The sequence below is a fragment of the Podarcis bocagei genome (genome assembly GCF_964188305.1).
Source record: "Podarcis bocagei genome assembly, chromosome: 10".
Lineage (NCBI taxonomy): Eukaryota > Metazoa > Chordata > Lepidosauria > Squamata > Lacertidae > Podarcis > Podarcis bocagei.
The window spans coordinates 48,000,583-48,009,882 of record NC_138135.1 but is presented as its reverse complement, the minus strand read 5'-3'; the positions used below and the strand labels follow the sequence as shown (position 1 = coordinate 48,009,882).

The following is a 9,300-nucleotide window of genomic DNA, read 5'->3' as shown; positions in this document are numbered from 1 at the left end:
GAACACATGTATGTGCCAAAATTATCTACTGACTGACAACAGAATTTCAGGGATAATCTCATCATACTCACCCTTCTCATATGCTGCTCTGTACATTGGAGACTCTGCTTATTGCCGATTCCTCTGTGGGCAGCTCCCCTCTCCCAAGGAGTGGGAACACTGGATTGAGTTCATAGTATTAGCTGTCTTGTAGATAAAAACCTATCAACCCAGCGTGGTGTAGTGGTTAAGAGCGGTGGACTCGTAATCTGGTGAACCGGGTTTGCTTTCCCGCTCCTCCACATGCAGCTGCTGGGTGACCTTGGGCTAGTCACACTTCCCTGAAGTCTCTCAGCCTCACTCACCTCAGAGTGTTTGTTGTGGGGGAGGAAGGGAAAGGAGATTGTTAGCCGCTTTGAGACACCTTAAGGGGAGTGAAAGGTGGGGTATCAAGTCCAAAAACTCTTCAGTGGTGTTCCCTTTTTTTGTTGCAAGAGGAATAGCAGTTTTCTGCAGACCAAAGTCAAATACAATGAATTCATTATGAGCACACTTTGCTGAAACTAATTTAATTCCTGTCTGATTATTGTGGCATTTTTAAGCTCTAGAAACAATAAATCCAGGAGGTGTTCTCCAAGTCCAGATCCTATTGAGATCAGTGGAAGCTAAGTATATTATTAAGCACCTAAATCCTTTTGCTCGATTAATTGCTTACCCGTCCCGCTCCCATATTCAAGTTGGCCCCCTTGCGTGCATTTAAAGTTCGGAGCTCTTGAAAGGTAGAATAGGGCTTATATAAGGGGTGAACAAATTTCAGTCTTGTGGAATCGACTTTGTTTTTCCACTAGAACCTTGAGATTCACTAAGGGAGCTAGGTATGAAAATCATGCCCTTAGATTGAAAGGCTTCTGAACCCAGCTATTTGGTTTCAGTTTCAGAGCTGAACTGAGCGCACTGTCTTCCTGCAGAAATACCATTTGGCTATTCTGCCCTCCACCCCCAAAGAAGATTTGTTTTTGCCGTTTCAGTAGTATGATTTATTTTCTTTTATTTATAGTTTCTATACAGTGGTACCTCGCAAGACGAATGCCTCGCAAGACGGAAAACTCGCAAAACGAAAGGGTTTTTGGTTTTTTGAGTTGCTTCGCAAGACGATTTTCCCTATGGGCTTGCTTTGTTTCCTTTTTCTTAAAACTGTTAATACAGTTGCGACTTGACTTCGAGGAGCAACTCATAGAACGCGGTGTGGTAGCCTTTTTTGAGGTTTTTGAAGACTTTGGTGATTTTTGAAGCTTTTCCAAAACTTTTCCGAAACCGTGCTTCGCAAGACGAAAAAAACCGCAAGACGAAAAAACTCGCGGAACGAATTAATTTCGTCTTGCGAGGCACCACTGTATATTGCTTTTCATGCAAGCCTCATAAAGCAGTTTGCATAAGATTACTGCAACAATAGGCATTGTGGGATGGGATGGGGGAGAGAGCTATAACAGCATAGAAAATACAATTGTAATTGTGTACATAATCCCATTTACTCTGCGTCCAATATGTTCCCGGTATGGAAGCGGGATACACACAATGTTAGCTACAATCCATATTGTTCCTTAGGAAATACTTGTTCGATGTGAGAAAAGTAAAAACCTAGCTGCATTTCAAGCAGTAATGTGTACACAGCTTGCTTCTTCTCTCTTGGCAAGATGATTGTGCAGAAGCCCCCCGTGGTGACAACTGGAGGGCAGAAGGACCACCGCTGGCAGCTGGAGTGAAAAGCCAGAACTGGGACTCAAAATCCTCACCAATCTATTTCTGAGTCACCTAGAGATCAATCAGTAGATCCCAATTTATGGTAACACCAAACATTGGAACAGGAAGGTGTGGGTCAACTGACAACATCCTGCATTATGTTATGACTCAAGCTGTGAACTTACCTGTTTTCATCTTCTCAACTGTGACGGCTAGACACTTGCCATTTCACACTGGTTCTGTTAATTTCCAGCTGTAAGGCCGGATGAGGAGTCTTGTGCCTGCACATAGCTGTGTAATGGGCTGAAATGGAGACCCGATCCTGGAGGTTGAGAAATCTGTGCAATTCAGCAAAATCCTCCATATTATTCTTAGAGTGGGTAGTATATTTATTTCATAAAATCTATGCGCTACTTGATGGTAAAACAAAAATACCTCAAAGTGGTTTACAAAGAGAATAAAACAATAAAATTATCAGTAAAAACAGCTAATTAAAACATTTCAAACCCTCAATAAAATCAGCAAGAAACTACAAGCAGATTGAAACATACATCAACATTATACATTTCTGGTTAGGATTGTCTAAATGCTTTTAACCAAAAGAGTACAGTGAAGGCGTCTGCCTGATCTCAGAAGGCAGGGTGTATATGTGTCTGCATGTCTCCGTGCAGTATGCAATTAAAACAAAACACTCCTTTCTCCCACCTGGAACCAAGAAAATATACTACACTCAGGGAGTGTCTCACTGGAGTGTGTGGAAGTGCAACATGTCATCGATAAAAGGTGCGATTTTTATTTAACATACCTAACCAAAACCAGCATCCCTTGGAAACCACTGTGTGAAGCTGTATCGATCAGCCAAGTACATCTTTTTTTAGCCTGCTACACTAAGTCGCTCTTGAGCCCTCTGTTCCGTATGCTGCGGTTCTGTTACCTTGGTAACCAAGGAAAACATTCCAGGGCTTTGCATTGTTAGGTTTGGCAGAACGCAGAAAATTGCCACCTTCTGACCATTTTGCCATTTGACTGAAATTATGGCAAACCTCTTTGTTGCGTCCTGTGAGCGTAACTCAGTGCGGATGAACACTTTTGAATAAAAGCCCTTTGTTTTGTTCTCTTTTCCTTTTTTTTGTGGGATTTGGTTATATATTCGTTGAGAGTTTTCCTTCAGCAGTTTGATTTTCTTCAAAGGCTTATTGACCGAAATGCCCCTGTTAGGCCCACTGTGACATGATCGCCCAGTTGACTCTCCGCAAAGGTAAGAGGCAAAGCGAGTTTGGACAGTTTTGTCCTCTCTTATAGACCCATTTGACCTCAGAATCTGATAGGCCCATGCAGCTTACGTGAGCTCAGTGGAAGTAAATCAATTCTAAGAAGGTAAATCATCTCCTTGCCTTTCAGCTTGGAGTGAATGATTGGCAGGAGGAAATGGTGGTGAACTAAGAGGCCTGGCTGAGCAGCAGCAAGCCATTAACACGCCAGACACCAGGAATTTATCTTTAGTGCAGATGCCACAAATCGTACCCCTTCTCCAGTGCCCAAGATGTTTTCACAAATTATGAATCTGGCACTTGGCTGACTGGATTGAGCATTTCTCTGCATCATCTTCCTTCTTCATATAGCTTAATAGGGTTTTTCCTAGCACATTCTGTGTAGATCCGAAGGTAAGACTCTAGAGGTTGTTGGGAGAAGTGTACATTATTGGTACTTCTCTGCAACTTACTTATTTAGCGTAACGTTTGGGGTAAGCATGTGTTGCATCCTCTGGAATAAGGTTTTCTCTGCTTTGCCCCCTTATATAAAGGTAAAGGTAAAGGGACCCCTGACCATTAGGTCCAGTCGTGACCGACTCTGAGGTTGCAGCGCTCATCTCGCTTTATTGGCCGAGGGAGCCGTTGTACAGTTTCCGGGTCATGTGGCCAGCATGACTAAGCCGCTTCTGGTGAACCAGAGCAGCGCACAGAAATGCCGTTTACCTTCCCGCTGGAGCGGTACCTATTTATCTACTTGCACTTTGACGTGCTTTCGAACTGCTAGGTTGGCAGGAGCTGGGACCAAGCAACAGGAGCTCAACCCATCACAGGGATTCGAACTGCCGACCTTCTGATCGGCAAGTCCTAGGCTCTGTAGCTGCACCCAAATCAGGAGAATGGGACAATATGACAAGGAGAACATGCCTCCCCTTTTTGCTTTGTTTTTGGCTGAACTTTATAGAAGCTTTGAAGAAGAAAAGCATGAAATTTGCCACAGCATGTGAGAAATGTCAACATCTCTAAGTGCTACTAAAGGTTTGTTCATTGCCCACTGAGTCAATTCTTCCAGCACAGCTACTTGATCCATTAAGCAAGGTGTGGATATCCTGCAGCCCTCCAGATGTTGTGGGATGTTGACTCCCATCATCTCTGGCAATTGGTCATTCTGCCTGGTGCTGATGGGAGTTGGAGTCCCATCACATCTGGAGGGTCACAATGTTAGCATTTCTTGTTAGACCTGCATTTTTTATTCCTCAGTTCTGTGGAGGTCTCATTTGTTTACATTTGGTTTCATCTATCTTGAAGGATCCTTTTGGTTGCACATTTTTCAAACATATCCTGCTGGGTGTATGTATCTTTTAAGACAGCCAACTGTCCTGATTTTTCTGTTTTATTCAATATTTATATTGCCATTACTTTGAAAAATTCTGCTTCAGCAAACTCTCCGATGCTCAGCTTTATTAAAAGATGCTAATTCTCTTTCATGTGTTTCAGTTACCGGTAGGTTTCTTTTTCTCATGATATCTCAATCCGGTTAGCTTTTTATTGCTCAGATCTCTAAATTTGACATAGGAAATAATTTCAACATGACTATACACCTTTTCTGAAATTTAGCTTTGTATGTGTTGCTTTTAGCTACAAGACAAGTGTGAGCCACTGTTTCAGACGGTGGTTTTACTATGCCTTAAAAATGAAGTACACATTTCAGTATGTACCGGTATATTCAGTCTGAATATAATAAACATATCATGTTTGGTTGAGGCACCGTTTGAGGAGCTACAACTGTCTTTCCATAATTATTTCATCTTAAGAAAAGAGCCATACAGGAGAGTCTCAATTCTCATGCGTAAAGTAAGGTTGTATCCAGAATATGAGGTTTTAGTCCACTTATTCCAGAATAGTTCTGTTCAAGTAATATTAAAGTCAATGAGATCTGGGCATGACTTGCTTGACCATTTTGAGAGGAGTTGAGTCTGCAGAAAGCATATCCACACACAGTTTAGTGTCATTATATAGCTGAGTTAGTAAGTGGCCCGAGACCTAGGTGTACCTGGGTATATTCAGAGGTTTCCTGTTACTGTTCTTGTTGTAACGAGACAATAAAGTTCTTGTCTAGCATTTGCCTGAACAGGTGAATATTTAAACTGTGAATGGGAGCATGGGCACAGACATAAGTCCTGCCTGGTGCATATTGCCCTGATCTTCCTCATGATGTGTGGAGAAGGTCTAAAGAGGGTGCTTACTCATGTTTGCTTGAATAGAAGTAGAACCCTCCACATAATTGGGGACCCTGATAAAGTATGGTCCTTGATCATGCAGAAGTTTCCATACATATTGAAGGAAAAGCTCCCTTCAGACCTTCCCATTCAACACAAGAAATGTGGGGATCTGTTGGGTAAGGCTGTTGAATGTTGGGGGCAGGACTTCTGTGAACAGCCAACACCTCCATCGCTTGAGGAGGTTTCCTGTTAAGGTCTAATACTGACCTCTTCTATGATATCTTGGTTATACCACTGCTTTGTTCCAGGTGTGCTGCATGGGGAACAAGAGGTATCCTAACAACCACCAGAGCGATCAAAACTGAGAAACGAGAGGTTTACACAAGCGCCACAGATGGATGCTAGATCTTTTCACAATTTGGTCAGTTGAACCAAGAAAGGTGGGTAGGGCTGGGTACCTGGGCAGAGTTAATAAAAATCCACCAATTCATGGGCCACATTTTCCAAGCTATCATTTTATCTTTAAAAGCAATGCTTCCCACAATATATGTTACATTAACAGATTTCTAAAAATGCAAATTGAAAGGAAATGGGTGTGATTCGCATCACTTCTGAAAGTAACCTGCAATTTACTGACCAGTTTGATTGGGGAAACAGATTCCTTGATCCACTCCTCCCTACCTGCTTGCATATCTGCCTCCCTGAACTCAACCTCATGGAAACATTTCCATGGATTGTGAGTATCTGAGTCCTGAAAAATTACTTTTCCAGTATAAGAACAAGTATTCATTTGTGTGCTTCTATTCTGAAAGAGTAGACTATTCATGTATATTTAGGCAACATCTACTAGTTGGTCTGAAGCAACTATTCAGCATTTGTTTGTATTGAGAATTTTTTTTCACTCTCCACTTCTTTTTATTCTAGTGTATATGCTTGTCTTTAGTCCAATCATCTCCCAAGGAGTGCATATTTTAACCTAAAATGTTAAGAATATGAAAGATTTCTTTAACGGAACAAAAGAGCTGTTTGCTTATACCTTACAAATGAGATAAGATAATACAAGAAAGAAAAAGAAAGAGATCATGCTGTTTTAATGGCAAGTTCCAACAGCAAAATAAAATGGTTGGAGGTTCGTGAAAGCTCCCCTTGAGCAATATTTATAGGGATCAAATGAACATCAAGAAGTACGTCTGTCTCAGCAAGGGATATATTATTCTTCCAAATATCACGAAGTGTAATGGATACATTTGGAAAGATGAAACATTCATGACTGAAGGAATAACGTAAGATGCTGGGTATGTGTTTTATAGCAGAGGATATATCCTTATAATGAATGTCATCGCCCCCCATAGTGTCCTTTGTATTAGAAGCTGTCAAATGTGCATTTCTTTTCTTGCATAGAACTTTTTGCAGTTCAATGTACTGACCCATAAAGTTCTTTGTCCACCTGGTGGCTTCAAGGACATCTTTTCAGCACCAGGTAAAGACTTCATTTTTCCTGTAGGCTCTTGATGGACTGAGGTGATGTTGCTGGAATTAGTGTTCTGCCAAAGCTTCCTGTGGCTGTTTTGTGTGTGTGTGTGCATTTATAATTTTATATGAATGGTAGGTGTTTTGTATGTTTAAGGGTATAGTCAAGACTTTTTTCCAACCAGAACTCACCGGAACTCACTTCCAACACTTCTCAGCTGGGCACCATTGCCTTTCTAAGAAAACAAGGGAGATGTTCATGGTGAGTTCCAGCACCTCTTTTTCTAGGAAAATAGCACTGGGTAACAGACTTCTAACAAGTCTAAATAACTACTACTACTACTACTACTACTACTACTACTACAAATCTTATGACAATCCCAGATACTAGATCACAAGGAAATTTTTCATCTCTAGTACTGTTTTTCTAAGGAGTCAGCAGACCAGAGAACAGGTGAGCCAAGGGAATCAGGTCCTTGGACCCTGACGGATGATTTGGGCCTCCAGTTAAACAGACATTCAGGTTAAGCACCAGCTTAGGTCCTGGATGATTTTCTAGGATTAACCTAGGATGGGCATATATCCTCCTTTGCAGTGGGGCAATCCTCTATTTGAAGGTGTGTCTCATTCAAGTTCAGATTAAAGATAAACAAGGGAGATCAAAGAGGCCTTAAAGTTGCCCATCAACAGGTAGCCCTTAGACAGAGGGCTATGCGAGCACACATCATGGTCATTGTCTTCTGAGGTAAAAATATAGAAATTTATTTCTAAATATGCATTTATACATATAAATTAGCACTTGCAAATCTGTGCCCTCTTTTGATATTCTCTTTAGGCACTGTGGAGCGGCCATTTTTTGTCCTTCCTTCCAAATGCCAACACAATGGCTGTTTTAAGAATGAGGTTGCACTTCATGTTCACTAGATCCATAGCCCTGACCTCCAGGAATATTTAAAACTCAAGTTTCCTTACTGGGCTTATTGGCCTTCACACTGTGTCAGGTTGTTCAGCAGGGTGAAGCAACCCACTTCAGGGGACACCATGATGGTGGAACAGGAAAGGTGAAAGCAGGAATTGGTGTATAAATGGTGACAGCAAAGCTTGCTTAAAGTGTTGAGGTTAGTGGAGGAGGGAAGTGCCATTTGGGCCCTGTTTAGGCTGACACTGCCGAAGCCATTATTTATTGTGGGGTGTCATGAACTGGCAGGACGACAGGGAGAAGGAAGAGGATCCGAGTGAGGGGTTTAGCTGGGACTAGGACACACTGGGGCAAGCTAAGGATGGAGAACCAGAGGTGTAGAAAATATGGGGCGATGGAGGATAGTGAAGGGATGGGGGTCACTGCACAGGAACCAGAGCGGCAGGACATATCACCAGAGTCAGAGGAGCCCCTGTCTTCCCGAACACGACAGACTCTGAGGCATGAGGAACACTCTAGGAGGCCGAGGCAGGCAAAGGGCCCACAGCCCAGCTTCCTAGTTGGCCAGATGGGGCTCGCTAGCTCTGAGAGGAGGTGTGTGATTCCTCAGCTGGAGTAGACTCAGAACAGGTGAGGATCAACTGACTCAGCAAGCCCAGATGCTGCAATCAGCATGCAAAGTGCAAAAGGGAAGCAGAGCTGAAGTGCTGTGCCTGCTTGACTGTCTGTGCTGATGAACCTTGGGTTGGCTTCTCCTTGACCTCTATGGGACTGTGCTTTGGGTTTGACTCTGGGCTGTATTCTTGAGTGCTGGACTTTGGACTTGGCTCCTTGGATCAACCCTAAACTGTGTTTACTGAACTTTGGAGTTTGTTTGTGTGGGTTGACCTGCAGACCTTGAACTTTGGATTGGTGTGCTGACCTGCTGCCAGGTAGGCCAGGGGTTCAGGACATGAAGACACGGTAAAAGCAACAGTTCCCTATTAAGGTGCTTTACAAATAGGGTTCATATCTTGATAAAAGAGCTGTGGGTCCCAGCACAAAATGGCTGCCAATGGCAACAAAAATAGAAAATAGAAAAAAAGTGATGGCACTTCAGACCAGTGACTACCATCACAAAGAAACCACGGGTATCTTCCAGTGTGCTGTAAATGTCTGTGTTGAGTGCATGTTGATTGTCACTTTAAAAAATAATAATGCAGTGATGCAGCGACAATTTTTAAAACATTGTTTAACTCATTTCTGCATCTGAAAAGACAGAACCTCTTGCATTAAAGTGTGATTAGAACTGTAAGCATAATTGAAAAATGGTGCATAGCACTGATTTTTAAAAACAGCATTATAACATTTACATACCTATCTTTACACAGCAGTTCAGAACATTGTTAGCCACTTAGTCTGCAAACTAATGCACATTTATCTAGGAGTCGGAGCCATTGATCACAGTGGCACTTACGTCTGAGTAAGCAGCATGAAATGGCACTTTCAGCCTGTTCCACTGTGGCATGGCTATCAATGAGCAGTCAGGAATGACTTCGGTGGCAGATTCCTAAATGCTATCAATTCCTTCAATTTAAGATTATTTTCCTATATACTTGGAATAATTTCCCCTTCATCTGTTTCTTTGTACCTATCTCTTTTGCCTTATGTTTTGGCAGAGTTTACTCTAATTTGTGTTGAGTTTCATAATATTAAAGTTAGCTATTTTGGGCATATCTTG

The 9,300-nt window shown here is 42.2% G+C and overlaps 2 long non-coding RNA genes across 4 annotated transcripts; one reads left to right on the top strand and one right to left on the bottom strand.

Moving 5' to 3' along the window:
* Positions 1 to 1,044: 1,044 nt before the first annotated feature.
* LOC308596764 lies at positions 1,045 to 2,633 on the bottom strand. Its single transcript, XR_014012693.1, has 3 exons — positions 2,525 to 2,633; positions 1,905 to 2,057; positions 1,045 to 1,733 (listed from the first exon to the last, which is right to left on the bottom strand). It is a non-coding gene; the product is annotated as an uncharacterized lncRNA (long non-coding RNA).
* A 63-nt stretch (positions 2,634 to 2,696) lies between these two features.
* LOC308596765 lies at positions 2,697 to 8,874 on the top strand. Of its 3 annotated transcripts, XR_014012695.1 has the most exons (6): positions 2,697 to 2,977; positions 3,121 to 3,383; positions 3,850 to 4,007; positions 5,500 to 5,631; positions 6,116 to 6,486; positions 7,497 to 8,874. It is a non-coding gene; the product is annotated as an uncharacterized lncRNA (long non-coding RNA). The 3 variants fall into 3 exon arrangements; XR_014012694.1 differs by having other exon boundaries at positions 5,500 to 5,612; positions 6,116 to 8,874; XR_014012696.1 differs by having other exon boundaries at positions 6,116 to 8,874.
* Positions 8,875 to 9,300: the final 426 nt, after the last annotated feature.